Source organism: Lygodium microphyllum, chromosome 2 (assembly GCF_053477565.2).
Source record: "Lygodium microphyllum isolate KBCC chromosome 2, Lygodium_microphyllum_v1.1.10, whole genome shotgun sequence".
NCBI lineage: Eukaryota > Viridiplantae > Streptophyta > Polypodiopsida > Schizaeales > Lygodiaceae > Lygodium > Lygodium microphyllum.
The window spans coordinates 104631581-104642585 of NC_141136.1; the positions used below are offsets into that span (position 1 = coordinate 104631581).

At 42.3% G+C, this 11005-nt stretch overlaps 2 pseudogenes; one reads left to right on the forward strand and one right to left on the reverse strand.

The window, feature by feature from the left end:
* Nucleotides 1–733: 733 nt before the first annotated feature.
* LOC148040131 (5S ribosomal RNA) lies at nucleotides 734–852 on the reverse strand (annotated as a pseudogene).
* Nucleotides 853–8955: 8103 nt separating this feature from the next.
* Nucleotides 8956–10636, forward strand: LOC148040132 (heat shock 70 kDa protein 8 pseudogene; annotated as a pseudogene).
* The last annotated feature ends 369 nt before the right edge of the window (nucleotides 10637–11005 follow it).

Sequence of the window (11005 nt, forward strand, 5' to 3'; positions counted from 1 at the left end):
AATGACACGACACACGGCACACGCCCCACTCCACACAACCCCTCCCACGACATGGCACTACCCAAACCCCCCCCCCCCCCCCCCCCGCCCCCCCCGACGACATGGCACATCCTCCCTCCTCAAAAAACCCCGCTCCACCCAACCCCCCTATGACATGGCACACCTCCCCCCCCTTAAAAAGAACCGTGCTCCACCCACCCCGCTCCATCCACCCCACCCCACCTCAAAAAATCCCGCTCAACCCACCCCACCTCACCTCCCCACAACATGGCACACCCCTCCCTCCTAAAAAAACTCTGCTCCACCAAACCCTCCCCCCGATGATGTGGCACACCCCCTCCCCCTCCTCAAAAAACCCTCCTCCATGACATGGCACACCCCATGACATGGTATGCCCAACCGCTCCACCCAACCCTCCGTAACATGGCACCACCCAACCCCCCCACAACATGGCACACTCTCCCTCCTTAGAAAACCCCACTCCACCAAACCCCCCCACAACATGGCACACCCTCCGCTCCCAAAAAACCTCTCATCGTTTAGGAGGGGGTATCATGTCAAAGCGAGGCAAAGGGAGGGACTATGCACGACGTATGCAAAGATAATCACGACAAGGAGAGGAGGCGTCGTGTCATGGCAAGGTGAGGGGGTTTCCTACCATGATGTCAATGTGGAGAGTCAATACATGATCCGAGGGGATTGCCATGCCGTGGTCTCGAAACAAACATGCAAAAGGGTGCAACACTAGGACTTCCCGGGAGGTCACCCATCCCAGTACTGTTCTGGCGCAAGTGCACTTAACTGCGGAGTTCTGATGGGATCCAGTGTATTAGCACTGGTATGACCGCACCACGAACCACACTTGGTTCAAAGAGAGTGAGAGATGGGGGATAGTCATCAATAAATGTGACAAAGAATTTGCTGCCACCAAGACATACATTCTATGAAGGCCCCCAAACATCTGTATGCACTACATCAAGTATTTTTCTACTCACTTCTTTGTCATGCGAGAAGGGTTGTCTTGCCTGCTTACCAAACTGGCATGCTTCATAGACTTTATGCAATTCTACAACTCTAAAAGAAGACAACCCTGTAACCAATCCTCTAGACTGCATTAATTTCAGCCTTTGCACATTTGCATGTCCACTACGTTTATGCCATATTTCAATATCTGCAACTACTCCTTTTCCTTTAGCATACATAGCAGCATCCATTGCAGGAATTCCAGCATTCTAAGGTGAATATTTGACCAACTCTACTTCCTTTTGTGACCAACCTGCACTTATCATTAAAGTCTTCTAGAAAACAACCTTTTGCATTGAATCGGACCTGCAACCCTTGCTTTACCATTTGGCTAACAGACACTAGATTCTTTGTAATTGATGGCACATGTAATACATCTGTCAGAATCTTTGTCTGGACATCATACAAGGACAAGGAAACCTTTCCAATGTGTGAAATTGGGTGGCATGAATCATCACCCGTCTGCACATAATCTGGATTTTGTAGGTCCTACATCTCTCCAAACCATTCAACATGACTGGTCATATGATTAGATGCACCTGAATCGATATACCATACATCATCATGTGTCCCCTTTCCTATAACTGCATTCATCATATGTTGCATAACAAACAGATGCTCATTTTTGTCTTCATTCTATCGTGAAGACGATGCATACTTTTCTTATTGTAATTTACTACTGCGAATATCATCTTTCTTAGTATAGCAATGGGCTGCAATATAGCTTGTTTTGCCACAATAATGGCAAACAATAACAGAATTTCTAGAACCTCTATTCTGCCATCCATATCTTCCTCTAGAGCTCCCCCTGCCTCTAGTGTTTCCTCAGCCTCCTGAAACTTGCATTTCACCAAATTGTTGATTGAACTTGTTTTGCTGGTTTTCGCTGGCACATCCCATAACATGGCCTCTCGAAGAGGATCTACCATGTCCCCTTCCTGAACTTGAGTAAAATGCCTGAACCTTTTCACCATTTTTTTTCAGATGAGTCACCCTGCATATTGATCTCTTCAAGTAATCATGAGAGAGATCAACTCATCAAAATCTGGAAATGGCTTCCGTACATATACTGAAGGAACAAATGATTTCCATGCCTTCTCATTGTTAAGGCCACTCAAAGTGGATGAAACCAAATCATCATCATTAAGCATTGCATCAATTGTTGCTAAAGCATATGCAATGCTCCTCACCTTCAACACATACTCATTGACAATCATTTTCCCTTTCTTCAAGGCATTCAACTCTTGCTTGAGTTGAATCTTTCGTGCCTTTGTATTTACTGAAAACATATTCTCAAAAATTGTCCAAGCTGCATGTGAAGTTTCTGCATTCTTGATATGTCCCAACATCGTATTATCAATGATTGCAGATAACCAGTACATCACCTTTTTATCTTTCGCATTTCATTCTTTTCATGCTTTTAATTCATTTGCAGAGTCAGAGGGATACCTAGCTCTGGCTCCTTCTCTTCACTTGAAACAAATTCATAAAGGCCCTTTCCAATGAGGAAGGTTGTCACACGGAATTTCCATGAAGGGTGGTCGTTCTTTCCGAGATTCTCAATAATGGGATTTCCACTATTCTCTGCCATTATCACAAACAAGGATACAACACAGCAAGCTAGTCTTCTGCAATCTTTCACAACACGTGCATAGCACTACACCAAGCAACCTTTTTCACTGATTGCTCAATAGTACATGTAATCTGCAACCTGTTTGCAGATAAACCTTATGTTTGCTTCCTACAAACACCTCAAAAAGTACAGATTCGAAATCTATAACTTGTGCACCCACTTTCGATCAATACAGCCGAAATCACAGTGTACCCTGAAACTGCTATCCACAACCTTGCGGTTTTGCGGAGAAGCCCTAAAGGGCCCAATTTGTAGAATATACAGTGATATGCTTGCACACCAAATCTCACAGCAATCTGAGATTTTTGCTCGACCATGCTTCCGGTGCCTCCACAGGCACTATCCAAGAGAGAGAGTGGAAGAATGGGAGAGCTTCTTACCCGTTGCTTGCCTGCTTGAACCTTGCTTCTTCTCCTTCACTTCAGTCTTTAAAATCAGCCTCCCTTAGTGGTGTGGCTCTGATACCATGTCAAGAATCGCGTGATGGGGGGATGTGGTTGAGTTGCTGTGCCAAACATACACTGTATACACAAGAAGAATCTCACTCAAGAACACAAGAAGAGAGATGGAGGCCAAAACGTTTTCTTATTGGTTTTTTCTTCTTCTTCCACACACTATATAATGTACACAAAGTATAGATAAGATACAACATAAAGGAAAGTGGCCTTCTAAGTCAAACAGTGCATAATCGACTACACTAATCAACTGGCGTTATATTTTTGCCAACTGTAGGTAGGTGTAACAAACTAAATATAATAAGTGATAAGTCAATGGCCATGTGAGTATCATAATGACCACCAATGTGCTAAGTGTAGATGTGAGGACTCATCTAGCCAGGCGGTCCATCATCAATGTTCGCACGTGTTGAGCTTGCCATCTCAACAGAGGAGGGGCTAGCTTCCGATGAAAATAGAAGTTTGTTTACTTCAAAAATGATATGCTTTTCCTTCAGCTCTTCCATGAAGAGAAGTGGATCTGACACTTTTGCAAGCTCACCTAATATAGCAAGCACATATATTGCTCCACCATGCACTCGGTCAAATAGATAGAGAAACTTTGATCACTTCACTAGCACCACCTTCTCCAAGCTAGATATTGGAGGTATAGCTCAAAAATGTCCAAATAGGCCGCAAAATTTCATGATTATTACCTCTCCTCGTGGTGAGCACTTCTTGTGAAAGACCACTAAGCTAGCAATAAGATTGCCAATGTACTCCTTTAGATCAGAATCCTTCTGTCAATCCTTATGTTGAGATCCTCCTTACCTTTGATGCAACCTCATCTAAACATAATATATCCTGAATGACATGATCAAATTAGACAACATTGTTAGTAACTGATCTAGAGTTATCAGAATATGATGAAACTTGACAATATGGTGTATTAGGTCCCCTAGAGTCCATGGATGAAGTCTTGCCAAAAAATGATGCATATAGCTATCCTATTTGAAGTCTGGTATCCTGGGATGCCATGAAAGTGGCCCTAGATGCCAGGATAGTTGCATGCATCATTTTTTGACAAGATTTTACCGATGGACTTTGGAAGACCTAATGTATCCTACGATCAAGTTTCATTGCATCAAAATGTATGAAACTTAGAAATCTCACATTTTCTAGATCATATTATATCTTCTTTTCCTCGCGTGTCAATGAGGCACCTCTTAAGGCAGAGGGATCCACAAACTCGTTGGTAGGAAGTTGGGGCCTTGATCCGAATAGATTGTGCTATAGCACTTCAAATGTAGCAGCCAAGGCAATCTTCTTATGTTGTACTATGATGGCACTTATATCTTTTAACCTTTACCATTGTTGGATGCACATCCACATAATCATAATCAAAGAGGTTTTCGATCAAATCCTTGACTAGGATGAAGAACAACTCTTCTTCCTTCATTTCTAAGTATTATGACACTTCCGAGAGAAGCAGATACTGCATGCCATCCACTTCAATGGGTGTCAAGGAGGAAAGGTTGGGTTTATCAACCTGTGGCTCTTCTAAAGAGGATGGCACCGTGAGAGCCAACCCTTGCTACACCACCCCTCGATGTTTCTCTTGAATATTTATTGGCTTTTCTCCCTTATGGAGCTATATATTCTTTTCTCTCCTCCTCTATGGGTATACCTAATGTAAGGAGGTAAATCACCAATGCACAATCATGCTCCATGAGATCCAAAGGTGATGTACCAATGCATTGGCCATGGGAATAGTGCATACTCTATACATCAAGGAGATGGCTAGGGAGAGAGAAAGAGGAGAGAGGAACTGCAAAAGAGAGAGAAGAAGAGAAGCAGAATAGAGAGTGACGAGGAGAGAGAAAGACTAGAAGAAGAAAGAGAAAGACAGAAAAGGAAGCCATGAAAGTTGGAGAGAGGAAGAGAAGATGAAGGAGACTTGTTATTATAATCTCATGGTAAAAATGTCAGGTCCCTTACATCGTATATACCGCCAGTGTAGCAAGTATTTTTCCTCCATTATTTTATTCTTGTATTTTTCCATGTATTCTCCATCTCTTACATTCCATCACCACCCAAATGTTTTTGCCCTCAAAAACAAAATGGGCACTTATTACAAAATAGGGCAGGGCAGGGTAGTCCAAAGTACTACTCTGCTGTATGATTACAAGGGGTTATTCAATAAACCATGTGAGGTTTATGTATGTATATTGGGTCATGGATACAATATGATGTATGGCATGATTGGGGAATAAGAAAAATCCAATTTTGACCCATATTCAATGAGGAATTGAGTGTGGCAAACAGTGGACAACGTCTTGTCTACTACAGGACCGTATAGTAGTAAATATGCAATAACTTTTGATAGGTAGCTCTAATCGGGGTGTTTGTCACATAGAAACATAGCTTACATAATTCAGAATCAAATTTGGTTGAAAACAAAGAGTTGTTTGTAGGTTGTTTGAACTGGGCTACCTGTTGACTACATTTCAACCAAGTTAGTATCCATAAGATGAGCGAACTCTTCCATGATTGAAGCTGGTCGCCAAGAGGCCTCTTCAAGGGGCAATCCTTGCCATTTTATCAAGTATTTCATGATTGATCTTGAGTGCAGCTTCTTTTTCCTTTGACCTATGACTGCTTCTCTGGAACATATTGGATGATACCCTCTTTATCCATAGGAGATAGTACAAATAGTGGCAACATCATATGAGTCATTCTTGTCACCCGTATCTACATGTACGTGACCACTGAGGTCAAAAGGAAAGGTGTCTGTAGGCTCAAAGAACTCTTCTTGTCCAGTTTCTACCCTCTTTATCCATAGGAGATAGTACAAATAGTGGCAACATCATATGAGTCATTCTTATCACCCGTATCTACATGTACGTGACCACTGAGGTCAAAAGGAAAGGTGTCTGTAGGGTCAAAGAACTCTTCCTGCCCAGTTTCTTCATCAGTCTCATCATTTTTAGCAGCGATTACAAAGGTACTTGCATTCTCATGGTCATCCTTTGAGTCTTCAAAGACCAACATATTTTGGACTCTTGCCTTTGCATTTCTATAAGCACATTTGGAAGCATGTTCAACTTTGTACTTTTTCCCACACTTGAAACAAAATCCTTTTTCTTTCCTTTGTACAAATCCATGGGAATGAATCATTGACCTCTAAAGGCTAAGGTATTCTTGTTCTTGCTGTCCCCTTGTTTATTCTCAGCCCTGCCATTATTTGCTGCCCTGACATTAATGGTTTGCCTTGAAGCATCGAAGGTTGGGTATGTGGGAACTTTAGGGGTGCTAAATGGCATATTTGCACCACCATAATTGGCCCCAAACTGGCCCTGCCTTACAACAACTCTTTGCTGTCCATAATTGGACTGTGTAAGCCCTTTAGGCTGCCCAAAAGATGGCTGAGGCAAGGCTCTTTGCTATCCATAATACTGTGGCTGAACTAAAAGTATCCCTACGATACTTACGGGAGTATCTTTCATCCAATTCAATAGCCTTGAACAAATCAGAAGGTGACTGCGCTGAAACATCATTTGATAATAACTGAGGATCCAAGACATATATATACTTATGTAGTTTTGCATCATCACTTATGGACTCAACATATATCGTGAGATTAAGAAATTGATTTGTGTAGTCCTGAACTTTCAAGCCACATTGCTCTAAGCTATACCATTGTCGAGCAAGCTTTTCTTTCTATACAGGGGACACAAAAACTTGAACCACAAGCGCTTTAAATGCATCCCAAGTATCAACTTGCTAATTTTCCCTCTTAATATACCGCCACCACGTATGAGCAAATCCTTCCAAGTGGATCGTGGCAAAGTGGATGTTTTGGCCATCATTTCTTGGCAAAATATCAAAGTAGTCTTCAAGCTTTGAAAGCCATTCTTTCAATTCAGCTGGGGAAGAGGATTGGCCATTAAATTTGCAGAAGATAATCTCTCATTCATGAGGAGTGGCTTGTCCAAACTGTCCCAACTGAAATTGCTCATTTTGAGTGCCAAAAGTGGTACTATTATGAGAGTGATTCCTACCAAAAGATTGGTGAAACCTTGTTGAAGGCATGGGAGCTTATGGAAGTTGAGAATTTCCCCATGATGCATTTCCTAATGGGTGCTCTTGCCTATGAGAAGGCTCACAAAGCTCAAAGCTACTATTGGGAATGCCCATTCTTCCTAAAATGCCTTGAGAATTTGCATTAACTAATGGGAAGGTGGTTCTTTTAGCATGTACATGTGACCGATCTTCTTGCTCTTTTCCCTTCAGTTGAATCTCCAACCGCTTAGAGAAATTGGCATTAAGTGTGTCCATGGTGGCTGTCATTTGATGCATTTCCTTCATCATCTTAGCATGATTTTTTGTGTTTTTTGCTATGCCTGCAAGTACAGCCTCTTGTCTTTCCAAAATAGCCTCATGTCTTTGATTATACCTTGTCTCATGCCTGCATAGAGTGTCATTAACAGAAGTCACGTTTCCAATGTCATGAGGATACTCCCCATAATCCATTTTAGGGTTTTTCTCATTCCTTGATTCTCGTGCATCCTTGATTTGTTGTTGAACGTCTTCATTGGCCTTGGTTTTTCTCCTATTCCCTGCCATGGTTAGGTGCAGTCCCATTAGACCACTTGTCACTGTTCTGCCCGTAATTTGAGCTAGGAAGCTTTGATTGACCTAATTTTTTTTTCAAGTTGAAGCCAAGGATGCCTTCTTTGAGCTGAGCATAAGCACATGCTCCCAGGTTTCATACAAAAGATTCTGTAATAGGAAAAGTACTACTATATTGTGTAGCCCAGCACCCTGTCTACACCTGTAGGAGGCCTATTTTGACCTGTAAGTATCTTGTAGGGTCCAAATAGAGCTCCAAAACTGATCAAGGCCCTTAGTAGGACTTGTGGGCACACTGCAAGACCTGCATCTCAATTCTTGGGAGTAGGTACACTTCTGTAAATGCAAGCAAATCACGTACAGCACTGTGCGGGAGTCAAGAAGGGGATTGCAAGGAATCAACTTGTCAATGCATGACTGAAAGGTCATTCCACATGGCATAATACATTTACCAACCATCCAAATTCACTATTTACAACCTTATTCCAAAACTGAGCATGTCAAAAACATCTCTTAGCATAATTTCCCCATTCATAGGCATCTCCCATACATTCCAAGCATCGTATTCATTGCCATTGACTGCATATGTATTCTCATGTCTGTAAATACATCCTCAATACTATTTTTCCATACATTTGCAGCCAATAATACATCCATACATCAGTGCCAAGTCAATATCTCAGTTCTTCAAGTGGATACCTGCACCTGCAACAAGCAACTTCGGGCTCTGGATCATCGGGAGGTGGTCAAAGTTCCCCCTGGGCCGGGTTGTGCAGCCCTTCAAGGTCTTTGATGGCAAGGGGGGGTCACCCCTCTTTTGTCTTGCCACCTTGCTTAGCATCAGGCTTTTCTTCATCCAGAATATATGTGGTAACCATTTATTAATTAAACACTAGTATGAGATGCATTTGGAAGTAGGAATTGAACCTTTTCATGAAATGGATGGAATGGAAAATTGGGATCAAGTGTAGGGGCTTACCAAGCAGTGATTCACTGCCTGACTTACCCTTATACAATGAATTTTTATGATTCAAGTGGCTCAGTCAAGAAACAACAACTCAATTGGTTAAGCTAAGCAAAAGCAATAATCCTCAATGAGTTTCAGCATGAATTTACCCATTCCAATGCAATGAGAGTGAACCAAAATGACTGTGACAATCTGGACAACAGAGAAGCATCAAATTGATCTCCTAATGCCTACTTGAGCTCTTGCATTCTCTCAAGCAATTGGTTATGGCTCAGCAAGAGGACGAGTTTAAGAGAATAAGAGTTCAAGAACCAAGTACTTGATGATGCTTGATGAAGATGGCAATCAAACAATGATTCAACCTTTCTTGCGTGCTCCAAGATTCTCCATTATGCTCCAATAAGCTCCATGGTTGCAATGCTCAACCAAGAGAGTAATCTTTGACCCTAAAGAAGAAAATTCTTCAATTGGGATGGGAGGATTGAGCTCTCAATAGCTCACAACTTGCATAGATGGGCATAGAAGGGACATCTTCCATAAATGTACCCCATAATGCCTTCGAAGCATCAAAGGCTCTTCCCAATCATGGATTAGTCATTGAAATTGCTACATTGACTGCATTGGCAACAACTTCCTTCTGTTCTAGTTTTAGCAAATACCCCACAAGAGATTCAGCAGGCCTTGGACATCGGTGCCAGACCTTTCTTAGCACTTGTCAATTATGTTTGGCCGTCTAGGAAGTGCTTGCCATTGTGCTTGTGGAGCTCCGAGCTATGGCAGAGTCACAAGTAGGCAAGATGATCAAGTCAATTTTCCTAACAATGCCGACTTCTTTCAGTAGGTTTCAACAAACCCGCATTGAAAGGGCATGTGCCATGGTTGGTCTTCATGTTCTTCGCTTGATGCTGGAGCCTACAGCTAATGTACTTCTCTATGCGCAACAGCACCAACATGCAAACTATGGTAATTTAGGGAGTGGGGTTGAGAAGAATGCTTTGATTTTTAATATGGGAGCCTGTTTTTGTGATGTGGCCATTGCAGCCACAACAGGGGGAGTCTCTCAAATCAAGGATCTTTCGGGGGAAAGCTTCGGAGGAGAGAACATGGTGTAGAACTTGATCAAGTATGTGCTGAAAGAAATTGATGCATCAGCTGAGGAGAAACTAGGGTTGCATCCCATTGTTGAGAGAGCCATGCATGCACTGTCATCTTCGCAAACTGTAGTCATTGAAGGGGAAGTAGTAGGAAAGAGGACCTCGAGAACCATCACTCATGAAGAATTTGAGTATGTGAATGCAAAATTTCCAGAAATCTAAAGCCCTGGTCATGCGATGCCTAGGCCAAGTACAACTGGATGCCGATAGTCTATTAGATATCATTTTTGTGGGGGGTTGTAGCTACATCCCAAGGCTACGTTCCATGGTTCAGAATATAAGTGGTGGAAGATAGATTTATCAAGTCATTGATCCCTTGGAAGCTGTAGTTCGAGGTGCCGCCATGGAAGGAGCTATTGCATCTGTCCTGGTAGATCCTTTAGGCAAGCTAGACCTACTGACAATTCAAGCCATGCCGCACAGTCTTGGGATCAGGGTTGCTAGAGATCAATTTCTCCCCATTTTGCAGAAAAATGTTACAACCTTGGCCAAAAAAGACATCACTGTTACTACTAGCCATGACAATCAAGTTGAGGCTTTGATAATAACCTATGAAGGAGAGAGCCAAAGAGCTAGCGAAAACCATCTATTAGGTTTCTTTAAGCTTTCTGGAATCCTACTAGCACTAAAGGAAGTGCCAGTGATAAGCGTTTGCGTGGATGTGGATGCCTCTGATGTGCTATGGGTAATGGCAGGAGTGTGCTTGCCTCATGTTGAGAAGCCTATTGTGACAAGACCAAATCTGGAAGATCAAGAGCCAAGGCAAAGTGAAAATGACCAAATGATTGCTTAGAATGAAGCTCAAGGTCCTTGGGAAGCTCTCGTAGAAGTCATTTGATCAATGGAGGTGGGAGAGAAAAGATCTAGGGTGGTTTTCCTCCATCGAAGCTTGGCTAAAGCTTGAGAATGAAGAGAGAGAAGATTGTTCTTGAAAAGTGACTAGGACTTTCCCCTCTTCTACTTCATTTTCCACTGTCTTTTAAGAAAATACCTTCAAAATTGACCAAAAATGACCTACGAGCTGCTAAATTTGGTCTTCTAGCCTCCAAACATGGTCCAAGACTCCATTAATGCTCTAGACCTACAATCCTTGTGGTCCAAAATTCCTTGATAGCTGCACTGCTGCTCCATGTCATATCTCTACCTGTCTACATGTGGCTCT